At 57.5% G+C, this 14087-nt stretch overlaps 1 protein-coding gene across 1 annotated transcript in view; it reads left to right on the top strand.

The window, feature by feature from the left end:
• The window catches only part of RCAN1 (regulator of calcineurin 1), a 64458-nt gene that overhangs the window by 2638 nt on the left and 47733 nt on the right, over positions 1-14087 (top strand). The window lies entirely within an intron of this gene.

The raw sequence follows: 14087 nt of genomic DNA, 5'->3' as shown, positions 1-14087 counted from the left end.
CCCTGGGTGGCACCGAGAAGTTGAGCAGGGAGGGACACCCCCGCTTGTCCCTGGGTGGCACCGAGAAGCTGAGCAGGGAGGGACACCCCCGCTTGTCCCTGGTGGCACTGAGAAGCTGAGCAAGGAGGGACACCCCCACTTACCACGGGCTCTCTGAACCAGCCAGCAGCCAGGAGGCCTGCAGTGCAGGGCACAGGTGGGTTGGCCTCGCAGGGTCCAGGGCGGATGTAGCTGGTGAAGAATACCTCTGGGGACAGTGCTAGGAAAAGGACTTGCTGAGGGTCGCCATCAGCCCCTCGAGACTGAGTGGCCTCAGGGGCTTCCCCACAGCTGGGACTTGGCCGATGGAGGAAGCTCCCCGTGTGGACTCCATGTGGCTGGCGTCCAGGCAGAGCGAGTAGCAGATGCATCCAGTGCAGGGGCGAACTGCATGCGTTTGGGGGACAGAAAGGGGCCTGCACGGCAGAGTGGAGTTTTGAGTGCAAGGTGGGGGCCGGTGGGGGCCCCTGAGGCTGGCTGCAGCCCGGGCCCCGAGGGCCTCAGTGGCCGTAGAGGGATTCCGACATTATTCTCCGCGACAAACAGGCTGGAGAATGTGTCCGAGAAGGGGATGGGGTGGCGGAGAGGAAGCCAGGAGACTGGTGGGGAGGCTCTGGCTGGGGCTGCGGCCAGGGAAGCTCCGATGCAGCTCCAGTGCGGGAGGTGCAGCAAAGGACAGGAGGCTGATCAGAGCCCGTCTTCTCCATGCGGAGGGATGCGGAGGGGCCCTTTGAGCGTCAGCGGCTTGTCCGCAGTGTCCTGTGACCTGTCAAATGATGGGTGAAGACACCAAACCCTGCTGGACTGAGGTGTCAGCCCCCAAGCGCAGACAGCTCTGCAGAAGTCACAGCGAATCGTCCGGGGAAGAGAGCGCTGGCCAGTCCGCTGGGGAGGACCGAGTGGCTTCTGAGGTTCAGTCTGACGGCCTCACTGTTGTAAAGGCCACTCCTGTCCCACCCTTGGGCGGGTGGTGAAACTGCGATTCTACCTCTAGGGAGCGGTGTCTGAGCCTCACTGACCGGCAGGGCGACGGCAGGCCCTGCTGGTGGTCTGGCCGTCCCCTCCCGTGGATGGACATCCGAGCCCGTCGGGGCTCCTGTGACCAAATACTGCAGCAGAAGGCATTTCTCACAGCCCTGAGGCCAGTGTGGTCGCCTGCGGACCTGCGTCCCCTCCCCATGCAGTCTCCTCACTTCTAGCTGTGTTCTCGCCAGTGGCAGGGACAAGGGGCTCTGGGGGGGGGGGTCTCTTTCATCAGGGCACTAACCCCATTATGTGGGCACTCCAGCCCCCTGACCTGAGTAGTCCCGCCCAAAGCCCCCAGCTAATACTATCGTCCTTGGGGATTAGGGTGTTTACCTATGAATTGTGGGGGCAGCCAGATGTCCAGATTGTGGCGGATGGGGTGAAGGAAAAGGCCGTGTCAAACTTCCCACCGTGGTTCACGGCATTCTGTTGCCTTAGTCTGAAGGGAACAGAGTGAACGGCCCTGAACCGAGCGTCACCAGGGAGTTGGCCTCAGAGGCAGTTTTCTGACTGTGCCCATTGGCGTCTGATCTGTAACATTTGTTCCTGTTAGCTGAGCAGTCGTTAGTGGTAAATAATTTTTAATGAGTATGTTTATTAAGTGCTACCTAAAAAAATAACTGAAACTGGCCCTGGCTTGTGTGGCTCAGTGAACTAAGCAAGGGCCTGTGAAGTAAGGGGTCGCCAGTTCGATTCCCAGTTAGGGCACATGCCTGGGTTGCAGGCCAGGTCCCCAGTAGCGGGCACATGAGAGGCAACCACACACTGATGTTTCTCTCCCACTCTTTCTTCTTTCCTTTCTCTCTCTAAAAACAAATAAAATATTAAAAATAAATAAATAACTGAAACTGTATCATCATTAATTCACAATCACTAATGAATGAGAACTTTTATTAAAATAAGATTGCTTTCTCTTGTGCAAATATTCACTTAGCATATGCACCACTGTCCTAGGGTGGGAATGTTTTTTCTTTGTGTCGAGAAAGCAAAGCATGGCCTTGAACCAGAAGTTCCACTTGCTTTGGGTCACGGGCAGGGGCTCCTTGGTTCCCCAGAATAAGCGTTCATTCAGTCATTGCCAAGCTAACCTGAAGTCCACGTTCCCAGAAAATGCTCTGTTGGTTTCAGGCAGTAAGTGTAGTTCCACCTGGTAGTGGGGTGAATACCACTCTTGCTGTCGTCTGCAATGCAAATGGATGTTTTTGATGGGCAGAGCTCTGCCCAAGGCTAAGTCGGAAAATGCGAACCACGGAAGTTGACTATTCTAGAGAATCAACTCTCCTTTCTTGAAACAAATGTCCACGTGAGACCTGCGATACCCCCTTACGTCTTCAAGTGACGGGGAATATCCGAGAGGCACAGAAGGAGTCCCAGTGATGTCCTTACATTCTTCCTGTCAGTAGGGACCCCCTGGGTGGTCTGAAGACCCCCATGCCCCGGCTGCCACAGACCATGCCCAGTCTCAGGGACTGGGGACCCCAGGAGGGCTCCCCAGGAGATTCTAAGTGGAGTCATGTTGAGGACCGTTGGTCCCAGCCACCAGGGATGTTGCCTGACTGGACCCGTCGCGCTGTGAAATGGAACAGGTAGTCACTGAGCTCCACTTCTGGCCAAGCCTGCACCTGGGTTTCCCTGTTTGCATCAGGGGTCAGGCTCCCCCCGCCCTGCCCACCAGCTCCTGAGCCAAGTTCAACCTCATTCCAGCAGCAGGATGACTGGCAGTCGGCCTGAGAGCCCAAGCCTATGGGTGGGTGACACACCAGAGGCCTTTTCTTCAATGTGGGGTCACTGCCCCGGGGCCTTGCCCATGCACCCCAGGGGCAGATCCAGCCTGTCCCAGCCTCACTGATGGCAACTGGGTGATGAAGCAGGTTCTCAGATCCAGGGCACAGCCAGTGTGCAGCGTCTGCTTGCGGGGTGGGTGTGCCCGCCCAGCCGTGTCCCCCGCCCCCGCAGCAGCAGCAGCAAGTTGCCAGGTGACCTCCCAGCAGGACGGGAATGGGTGGTTCCAGTTCCGTTTGGAGTCCAGGCGTTTCTCATCCGGTTTCCCATTCAGCCAGGTGTCCTTGGTGTGCAGTTTCTCGGGCTCAATCATGCACAGAAATCCCCCTTAAACCTCCTTGAGCAGCAGGTCTGAGACCAGCGCAATACGGTTGAACTCGTTCGGGATGATCAGGACATCATATGTCTTAGAAGGAGGGGACACTCTGCTCAGGCACACTTTCTGGTGGGAGGCCTCCCTGCAGGGGCTGGAGGGTGCCGGGCTCTAGAAGCACAGTTCAGCCCTAGGGGAGAGTGTCCTGTACTTGAGTGCCCATGGCCACGGGAGCCAGGGGGCTGCCCTCGGTGAGGCAGAGGTGACCCCGCCACATGTCTGGGCCCACCCTGACCAGCAGGGGGGAATGGATGCAGCCCTTCCGCCCTTCCTGGGTGCAGCAAACCCTTTCCCGAGTGCAGCATCAGGAAAACCTTGAGTCACTCATCCCCACGTGGATGGCGGGGAGGGTCGCCTTCCGGCCGTGGAGGGCTCCATTGCTGCAGAGGCCCATGGCTGCCTTGGGTTCAGTGGGCATGGAGTGGCAGTGTGACCCGGAAAGCTGTGTCGGGTGCAGCATGCTCACGCTGCCCTGACGTGTGCACCCTGGGGCAGTGCAGCAAAACGGCCAGGGGTGTGGATCTGCTCCCCACCCGTGCCTCGATCTCCCTGCCCGAGAAGTGGGTGCCAGGAGGACTTACATCTGAGGGTGTGCATGGCGGGCCCGTGGCAGTGACTGGAAAGCAGTGAGAACGTGACATCTGTCCCTGTATTCGTTCTCCTCTGCTGTATGACAGACTGGCTCAGAGCCTGGGGGACCAAGGCTGGAAGTCTCTGCCATCTCAGTTTCTGGGGGCCAGGGACCCAGGGATGGCCAGGTGGGTGCCCCTGTCCCCGAGTCTGCAAGCAAGTGAGCCTCGGCCATGGTCTCACCTGAAGGCCACACCACAGGAGTGTGGCGTCCCTGCTGCTGCATGGTGGCGGGCAGGACTGTGTTTCCACGGGGGTGTTGGACTGGGGACTCGCTCCGCGGGGGCTGGTGGCAGCGGGCCTCCGTCAGTCCCCACTTCATGGGCCTCTCCCTGTGGCAGCTCACAGCCTGGCAGCTGGCTGCCATCAGATCAGGCAGGAGAGGGCGGAACGGGACTCCCGGTCTGTGACCTGGTCTCTGGATGAGAGTGGCCGCCACCCCCTGTGCTCTGGGCTCCGGCAGCAAGGCAGTGAGTGGGCTCACCCTCAGGGAGCGGGGCTTGCAGGGCGGTGGGGGGAGTGCTGGGGCTGCAGACCCCCACCGGGGGACCGGGCCGCCAGCCACAGCAGCTGCCTCCTGGGACCTTTACGTCCTTGGAAACTTTTTTACTTTTGTGGAGCAGTTAATGTTCAGCATGGTTATTAAGGCATTTTCTACTCGGATTGTTTTCTGGCTCCAACTCTATAAAAGAATACAGTGTGCACCTCTAAGCAGAAAAGACCTCTTCAATAATATTATAGGGAGGTCATTAAGTTTCCAGTGTATTGTAAGGTGCCAGCTGCTAGGTTTTGAAGGCGCGTGGGCGGGGTGGGGGCGGAGCTAAATCTTTTTCTCCAAGGGAAGGGCCAGTACTTTTCCCTTCATTACTGATTGTGGCAGCTGCCGCCTGGGTTTCCCACGTGTAATCCTAACACCATAGAAAGAGGTGTTTGAGGTCGGCCTGGTTTCCAAATTAGAAGAGAGAAGTGTTACCTAATTCAGGTAGCTAATTATGGATTTATTATTATTATTTTGCTCAACATAATATCTTGTTTTACTTTATCATCTTTATACTTTCTGTCAAACTTTCTGCTTTATTTTAAAGATAACAAAGCAGTTCCTGTTTATTTACGTGCTTGACCTAAAACATGTATCATTTCATCTTTTTACAAGAACTCTGTGAAAAAGTGCTGTTGTTACCCCGGGTCTACAGGTGTGGACACTGAGGCCAGGGCAGGCCAAGCGACCCGTCCCTGTCACATGGCCGGGAAGAGCTGGTCTCAGGCAGGGACGCACGTGGAGCGTCCCATCGCCCACATCTCTCACGCACACCCTGGCACAGCCCCGTGAGAGGGCGTCACACGCCTCTCGTTCTGTCAGCCACTTCCTGCAGCTCACGGATGCGTCCGAGTGCTCAGGGGCACCATGGCAGCCTCGGTGACATTCCTGTGTCCGGGCTGGACCAACCCGATGTGAGCCCCGGCTCCACCACCTCCCTCGTCCATTGGTCTTCCATTCATTCATTCAATGCAGTTCGCTGAGGGCCCGCTCCCTCCGAGCACATGGCCGGTGGCAAGACCAGTGGGGACCACAGGTGGGTTGGTCACCACCCCAAAGCCTGGCCTCGTGGCGGAAGGAGGGCAGTTCCCCCCTACCCCATGGTCGTGGCGAGGTCAGTGTGAGGGGCCAGCCCCAGGCAGACCTGGTGGATGACAGACGGAATTAATTTCTTTCGCTGTGTGTGTGATGTGAATATAAACGCCGAGCATCATGGAGACACAATAAACCGCATCTCCTCAGCCAAGTCAGGAACCTTCCTGGACCCCAGGTGCATCCTCTGTAAATGAGCGCGGGAGCTGGGGAGGCCCTGCGCCATCCCCTAGGGCCGTGTACCAGTACCTGAACCCACCCTGTCGCCTTGTCACCCCCACCGGTGGCACCGTAAATCAGACTTTCCCACCAAGTAGGTGGAATTGGCCCAGGAGGAGGATTTCCCCGGGCGGCCTCCCTGCGGCCTTCCCCGCCCTCCCCCTGCAGGGGGCGCTTTAACAGAAAGACCGGTTCATGAGAGAAAAGCAGTTATGAGGATGCAGGCACCGCCCGGGAGAAGCCTCAGCGAAACGGAGCACAGCGAGGAGCAGCAAATCTCGTCCCCAGCAGCCCCTCGCATGGTGGTCGCAGTGTTCCTGACCCCCGACTCGGTTCCCTGTGCTGCGCCAGACACCCCGTGACTGCCCGGTGGCTGCCAGCCTGTGCCTCTTAGTCCCCCTGCCTCTTCCAACAGCCCCCCAACGTTCCCCCCGCCGGGGCCGATGCCCCCCGCTGCAGCCACCCATCTGGTCCCTTTGTCTGTGAGTCTGTTTCTGCTCTGCTTTGTTCATTTTGTTTTGTTTTCTAGATTCAATCGTCGATATGTATTTATTGCCATTTTATTGTTCATATCTTTCAAAATGAAGAAAAAAGTGTTTTAAAAAAGCAAAGGAGAGTAAACGTGTGGAGGAAGAACAAGACAGGATGGGGGCGGCAGCCCCCTGTCCGCAGGGTCCCGGGCCAAGGGTCCAGAGCCGCCCCCAGCCGGAGAGGGGCCGCTGGCTGGTACACAGGAGGCTGAGGGGCAGGGGGTGGTGGCAGGACAGGGAACTTCCCTGCCTGAGTGGCTGCTTCACCACCTTCAGCTCGCAATGACCCCCATGCCCTCGGGGCGTTTCTGGGGTGACACCCCGGGTTTCCTTCGCACCCCACTCCCACCTTGCCCTGCGTTGCTCAGTGGGAGGGCGGTCTGTGTGCGGTGACAGCTGGGGAGGAGGCGAACCTGGCACTGACATTGGCTCACCAGGGGTTCCAGACCTCAGCCTGGCTCGGAGGTCCCTCCCCGCCCACCAAGGCTGATGCACTCGTTTCAGTCTCTGTGAAATGGTGTTCTCCCTGCAGCCCCACCGTCCAGAGGACCCGAACCTGCAGACAGTGAGGACATCCAGAGTTGGGCCAGCGAGAACAGACGAAACTGTCCCCTTCTCCTCCGCTGTTCAGGGCTGGCTGCCCACTGGCTCCTGCAGGACAGAGACCTCCCTGTCCCTTGTCCCCACCAGTGGGTCTGACACTGAGCACCGGTGCTCACCCGCCACCAGGGGGCAGTAGCGTCACGTCTGTTCTGCCAGGGAGCCTGGTGGCTGCCGATTTGGGGGATCAAAGCCACAAAGTGCCTTTTCAGAAGCGCGAGTCACACCGTGTGCCACAGGGAGCTGCTAGAAAGATGAGTTTGTGGTTGCAACGTTAAAGCAGAGAGACCCCCCACCCCACCCCCCAACACAGGCCCCCTCCCTGAATGGGCCTGTCCCTGCCCCTGGGTCCAGAGGCCCTTTTAGTTAAGTGGGAAACACGGGGTTCCGAGTGGGCCTCAGGAGCAACCCTGCCACTCTGCCTCGCCTGGGTACCCGTGCAGCCGTTTCTAGCCAAGGCTGCTTGGATTAGTGGCAGTTCCTGTGGCCTGGGATTCAGACTATCAGCGGGAGAACTCACAGGAAGCAAACACTTCATTTCATAAGTAAGGGATTTTCTGAGCCGGCCTCAGGTGCTGGGTTTCCGAGGGTGACTCGATTTGTGTGTGGGCGGGGAGGTCCCCACCCCTGTGCAGTGGGTGGTGTGCTCTGCCTGGAGCACACCCCACCCCATCCTCGCCTGATTCCAGAATTACCTGCCGCTCGGGGGCCATGCAGTGGCAGCATCCCGGGCTGGAGCCGGGGTTCCAGCGAATTCCTACAGATCCCCACTCCTTTCCCACAACCCACCAGAGAGGCAGATCTCAGGTGGGGATGGAGAACCACCCCCCCGCCCCCAGCTGGGCCTGCGGTCTGTACCACTCCCATGCATCCCGAAAAGCAGACCACCCATCGGAAGTGTGCGCTGGGCCACAGCTCAGGAACTGGCCCAGCGACACAGCAGCCACTTGGAAAGCGATCCAGGGCTGGTGGCCCCCGTGTCCCTCTTTCTGGAGGAGCCGCATCCACGAGCTCAAACTCCACCAGCAGCTTCAGCCGACACGGCACCTGCAGGGCGGGTTCCATTTTTTACATCAGTTCTCAGTCTGTGAGCTTCTTCAAGGTGATTCATAAACGTCACAGGAGGCTCACACCTGAATCCCTCTGTGCTCTGGTTTGCCGAATACTCATTTAGTCTTTGACGTATATTGGGAGATACTATTAATGGACCCTAAGATACTATGTAAGCTCTAAATTTAGAAAGTTTTAGCTTCCTAGACCAAGGTCAGGATCCCGACCTGTCCTCAGTACCGTGAGCCGGCCCGAGAGTGCGGCATAAGGTGGCTGGGGTAGAGACGGGCGGAGAGGTTGTGTGTGTGGGGCGGAGCCTTCCTGCACTTGGTGGAGTGGGGGGTCCTGCAGAGGCCCGAGCACGCCAGCAGACAGAGTGTGATGTGCGGGGTGAGTGGCGTGGAATGCGCCGGCACCATCGGACCACCCTGAGGGCCACGGCCAAGCCCCTGTGGTCTGGGAGGGGACAGTGGCAGGCAGTACAGGCTGTGACAGTGTCTGATGGCCAATGACACTTCAGAAACATCCATTTAGTCTTTACCAAGGACTCTGTTTCAGCGTTGACAAGGTTTCATAGTTTGTTTCCTTTTCCTTCTTTGTTTTCTGTGCAGATGGCACGGGGACCTCGGTGGCAGGATCGCCTGCCGCTTGTCCATCTTATTTTTGTGGCTCAGTCCGGGTGGGGACATTCGAGGGGGTGCACGTATATTACCCATGGACGCCCGCCCTCGATGGACAGATGCCCACTGTGGTCTGGAATTGTGCACATTAAAAGGTGGTATGATACCGGCAGGATCAGGAGGGCCGGCCCCAGAGCCACGCCGGCCCGAGTCAAGTCCCAACTCTGCCAGCAGCGCGGCTGGGTGACCATGGGCAAGTAACTTACCCGCTCTGTGCTTTGGTGTCTTCACTTGCAAAACAGGATTGTGAGGATGGAAGAATACCGCACAAATAAACCACGGAGAACAACACCAGGGGCACAGGTAGGGTTTAGTTTATTAGCAAGTTTATTAAGTCAGGGGACAGTGTCCACGTTGCTCACTGTCACTCTTCCTGTGCCTGGGGCAGCGCCTGCCACATAGTAGGCACTTACTGAGTATCTGTGCAGCAGTGGGGAAAGCACCAATGTAAAAGCGACAGTGTTGCCTTCCTCTGTCCCTTAAATACTGAGCCTTATTTTCCCAGAGGTAATTGAGGCATTTCTCGAAGTTGCATAAATTGTTTTAGGCCAGTCGAGTGTTAAAGCCAGTCCAGTCGTTGGCTTTAACACTCCTGCAGTGACGTGTGTGTGGTGTGTGTGGTGTGTAAACACCTGCAGACGTGAAGTTCACCAGCTCAGCTGTTCCCGACACCCACAGTCACGTGGCAAGGTGTGTCGTGCCAGACGGTGTGCACCAGCATGGTTTGTTACCACCATAAACACCTGGAGCAGGCTGTAATTTCCACCCACGAGGCTGGGATTTAAAAGGGTGTTTTAGCGTGAAGCAAGCATTGCTACAAAGTTGAAAACAACTTAAGAAATGGAACATTTTTAAAAAAATAGACCTCAAATAAGCTCACATAAGAACCCCATAAACTCACTGTCACTCATGGGAAGTCCTCGGCTACCGGGCGCAATCCAAACACGTCCTGGGATCGAAAACTAAATGCCATGTTTGCCGGGGAGCTTTTCCCTACCTTTTCCTCCTTCCTGTCTCTCCCCGCCCCCCATTGTTCTTGGGGTGCCTTTTAGGGCCCACACGGCTCTTCCCAGAAGTTCGTTGTCCACTGCTGAATCTCCACCTGCTGCACTGGCCGGCCGGCCTCTGGCACCTGGTAGAAGGTGGCGGCCATCTTTGCCGAAGCTCATCCTGAGGGGCTCGGTCTGCTCAGCGCTTCTTGCCTCTGCTGCTGGCTGGTTTCCTCCGTGGCGCCAGGACAGCGGACCACCTTCCCCCACGGGACGCCTGCTGTCTGCCTAGCACCCCGCAGCCTGCTGAGCTTCTGAGGAAATGCTCGGTCTTCACAAACTTGACCCCGTGTATGCACGGCATCACGCAGCAGTCTGGCCCCAGAGGCTGCAGTCTGGGGTGCTCACAGCACAGGGCTGCACTGTGGGGGCTGTGGATTGGAGTCGGGGGCCTTTAGCAATGTGTCCTCTGGGCTTCTGGTTCGGGGGACCAGCTCCCTGCACTCTGGGTCCAGGATAACCCCTCATCGGGCCTCCTGGCCACGGGGCACAGCCACGTTACAGGATGACAAGCAAAACTCCCCCCAGCTGTGGGAGGCGGTGAGGGGGGCAGTGGCCTGGGGACCTCCTGTGGCACACGGCTGGCACTGAGCACCGTCCACCCAGCAGCCACCGGGAGTTCCAGCCTTCGCCTGGGCGGCTGCGTGACTGAAGAGCGGTTCTCTGGGGCAGTGATGCTTGGTGGTAAAAATACACAGGAGCGTTTACTAAAATTGCCCATCCTCAGCTCTCAGCCTGTTTCGTAGAGAAAGCCTCTGTTAAGTTTTACATGCACTCTTTCGTGTGTGTGCTACACGTGTACAACACGCACTATGTGTGTGTGATTCCCTGTATAAACAACGTTGCGAGCAGCATCCTGTCTGGGCTACTTGTGTGAATGTTTATGAGAGACATTTCTGGGAGTGAACTTTCTGAGTCAGAAGGTGTGGCTAATTGTGCGTTTTGACAGATACTGCCAGTCTGCTCTCTGAGGTGTTTGTTCTAATTTGTGTTACCTGCGCTGTATGAGAGTTCCCCTTTCCCCACCTTCTTGCTAGTACAGGGGATTGGTTTGGATCATTGCCGGGATCTTCGATAGGTGGAAAATAGTATCCCTTTGTTTTCATTGGCTTTTCCTTCATTAAGAACAAGGTTATGCTTATTGGTCATTTATTGTTGTTTTTCTTTAAATTGTTTATATCTTTTTGCTACTTTTCTAGCAAGGTTTTGGTCTGTACTTATATGAACTTTTAGGAGTTTTTTATACACTAAGGAAATCGATACTTTATCACATATATTGCATATATGTCCTCCAGCTTGCCATTTGATTTTATGGTGTTTTTTTTTAACCCTGGAAATTTGTCTTTGTATTTGTAGCTCAGGAGGAGAAACTTTGCCTGCCTGTCTCCTGGGCTTGCCCCATCCCTGGAGAATCCTCTCTGACCCAAGATGGAAAGAAGTGTGTTCTCTTCTAGTGCTTGTTCATTTTTATTTTTGATGTTTGCCTTTATTCCTGGGAGATTTTGGCATAAGGAATAAGTTTTGCTTCTGGTTCTCCGTCTTTGCGTGTCGAGTGCGGGCGTCAGCATTGCTGTGGCGCCTTCCTGTCCCTGCGTCCGAAATGTCACCCCAGGGGTCGGACAGACCGGCGTCAGGACCCCTCTGCTCCATCCCGGGCCAGGTCCACGCTAGTTTGATGACCGAGCCGTGCGTCTTACTGAACAATTAACAGGCCCCATCCTCTGCCTTTCTTTGCCTCTTCAGAGTTTATTTTCCTGGCCAGTTTCATTTGCTTTTTCTTATTTGTGAACTTTAAACACGTTCTGTCCCACGCACACTGTCTTCTGCCCCTGAAATGAGGAAAGCAAACCTGCAGCACCCAAACCTGGCAGAATTTGGGGCGAGGTTGCTTTGCGCTTGTGCCGAGGGAGAACTGCCGTCTTTGAACAGCATGTCCCCATGTCGTGTTAACGACACTATGTTGTGTTACTGAGTCGGGCCATCCACGCCATCGGCACAGGTTGACATGCGCTGCGTGTAAATGCCACGTCTTTAGTAGTTACACACAACACTGGGCTCCGTCCTCTCAGCCACGTGGCCCTCCCACGACACGGGATGGTGGCCACAGACGGCCTCCTTGTCTCCTGCGGCACCTGTAAGGGAAGCGCGGTGGTGCCTCCCCTCGGACCTCAGCCATGGTGCGCCGTCTGGGAATGAGACCCGTCCTCGGGCTTCTCCGACGGGACCCTTTCCTGCCCCGCGCCCGGCTCTCCGCGTGGCTTCTGTGTGGGCGCTGACCTCACATCCGTTCCTCCTTTCAAAAAAGTGCCTTCACACGTGTTTCTGAACTGCATGTCTCCACAGGTGAGGTCCCAGCGCCCCCCAGTGGCACTTCCTGTGTGGTGGCACCGATCATGTGAAATGTGATTGGTGGGTTTGGAGGAACCGAACCCTTAAATTTTATTTCATTTCATCTATTTAAATTGTCACAAGCTATTGGGCGCATAAAGGTTCCTTGTGCTACTGAGGAACTGAAGGTTTAGTTTTGAGTTTGTTATCATTGAAATAGGCACATGTGGCTTGGAGCACAGTTTCCTTCTTCGTACCATGAAGTGGGAGGGCTGGGGGGTGCAAGCCCTCGGGAGGCCCTTGTGGCCACTCAGCGAGCCCCACGAGGCTGTAATCAGCTCTGATCACGCAGGAGGTCATGAGGAAAGCGAGATGAGGAGCCCCACCCCCTGCATGCCTATGCCCACGTTACCCCTCACTCACTGCGTCTCTTCTCTAAGTGACAGCAGGGTCTGTCCTGTGCAGACCCATAAGCATCCCGTGCACATGCACCCCCCACTCCCCCCGGCGTGGGCTGGCCCCAGGGCTGTGCTGTCGCCCTGTCCCCGGTTGTGACATCCCCTCTGCAGTACAGGGCTGTCTGGTAACTGGCATTGCGTGGGCCTGGGAGGCCTGGGGCCCAGGCTGCCTGTCCAGGGTCTTCTGGACTCTGCCAGGCCCTGGGCTTGCGTCCCAGCATCCTAGGACACCTTACTTGTAGGAAACCTGGGCCCTTTTGGGCCAAGTGTATTCTCGTCCATTTCCTGGAGTTGCAAACACCAGGCTTCCAGCAGGACAGTGGGGTGCTGCTCCCACGCCCTGTGACTCATCGGAGCTTCAGGAGAACTCGGGCCTGGTGGGCAGGGAGGCGGAGAAGGGGATGAAGACAGGAGGCAGAAGGCCTGGGCCAGGGGCTCCTGCAGAAGTGGGGCTGGGTCGTGGGACGAGGAGAGCACGGTGCTGCTCACGTTTCATTCTGAGTTCTTCCTGCCTCGGCCAGCCCTCCTCTGGGGTTCCTGGGCGCATCGCCTGGGGCCCCTGCGGGGTCTCCTTTGCTCTCCCTTCCAGCCGGTCATTCCGAAGAAGCGGGAGTGACCTGCCTCTAGAGAACTCCCTTTTTCTAAGAGGAAGCCCAACACTCACACCCAGCAGTCCCCAGTCAGAGCTCAGTGGTTCAGGGTGCCAGGCCATCGGGGGGTGCCCAGCTCCGCTCGCCCTCCCTGTGCCCCAGCGGGCGCTCCTGGGGGCTGGGCTCCTGCCGACAGCCCCCGTCGGGTCCCAGGAAGGATGAGGCCGCAGACAGCAAATGCTAACAGCCCTTCACCCTGCGGGATGGTCCTCTTCAGGCCAGTCCACCCCCGCCCTCAGCAGAGCCACGGGGCAGGTCTGGGTGCTTGCAGGTGGGCACCGGGGCCCGGGAGCCCCTTCGCTGGAGGATCACATATTCATCCCAGCTTGGCAGAGGGTGGCTGGCTTATGTGGCACCAGGCCCCAGCGGGCAGCTCGTCCAGCCCTGGGGGCTCCGTTAGAGCTGCTGGGACAGCGGGCCATGGGCCCACCTGGTCAGCATGTCCGTGCTGGGAGCCACCCATGAAGGCGGTCGCCTGTCCGAGCCTGCCAGCCAGGTGAGAGGTCAGCTCCTCAGCAGGGGTGCGGAGCCCTTTCTCCAGCGCAGGCTGTGCAGGGGTGTGAGGGCGCCCCCCGCAGGGCCTTCCTGCAGGTGCTGGCCGGGGAAAGAGATTCGGGGTGCTTTCCCAGAGCGTCCTCTGTGTCCAGCAGCCCCCTCTCCCTGCCCCCAGCATGCCCAGGGGAGCGAGGCCGCTCTGGGGACCCGTCCTCCTGTGTCCACGGGAGGAAAGGCTTTCACAGGGTTTGCTCTGTGCCGGGCACCACTGTGCACACGCACAAGTGTGGTCACATTCGACCTTCCCACGGACCCTGTGGGAAGGTGCTCTCGCCGCCCGTGTTGTGGGTGGAGTCACTGAGGCCTTCGGTGTGGGACAGCCAGGTTTGGGGGGGCGGGATCTGAACCAGCCTCCTTGTCCCCGTCTGTTCTCCAGCTGCACGCCCCAACAGCGCCCCGCCAGCCCCCCATTCGGTTTGACACCAGCGTCCAGGAGGGGTATGCTCACTGTTACGGGAGGGCACTGCAATCTGGGGACTTGGACGCCA

The sequence above is a fragment of the Sturnira hondurensis genome, unplaced genomic scaffold (genome assembly GCF_014824575.4).
Source record: "Sturnira hondurensis isolate 20B ecotype Veracruz unplaced genomic scaffold, ASM1482457v3 Scaffold0002640, whole genome shotgun sequence".
Lineage (NCBI taxonomy): Eukaryota > Metazoa > Chordata > Mammalia > Chiroptera > Phyllostomidae > Sturnira > Sturnira hondurensis.
This window is presented reverse-complemented; position numbering and strand designations above follow the sequence as displayed.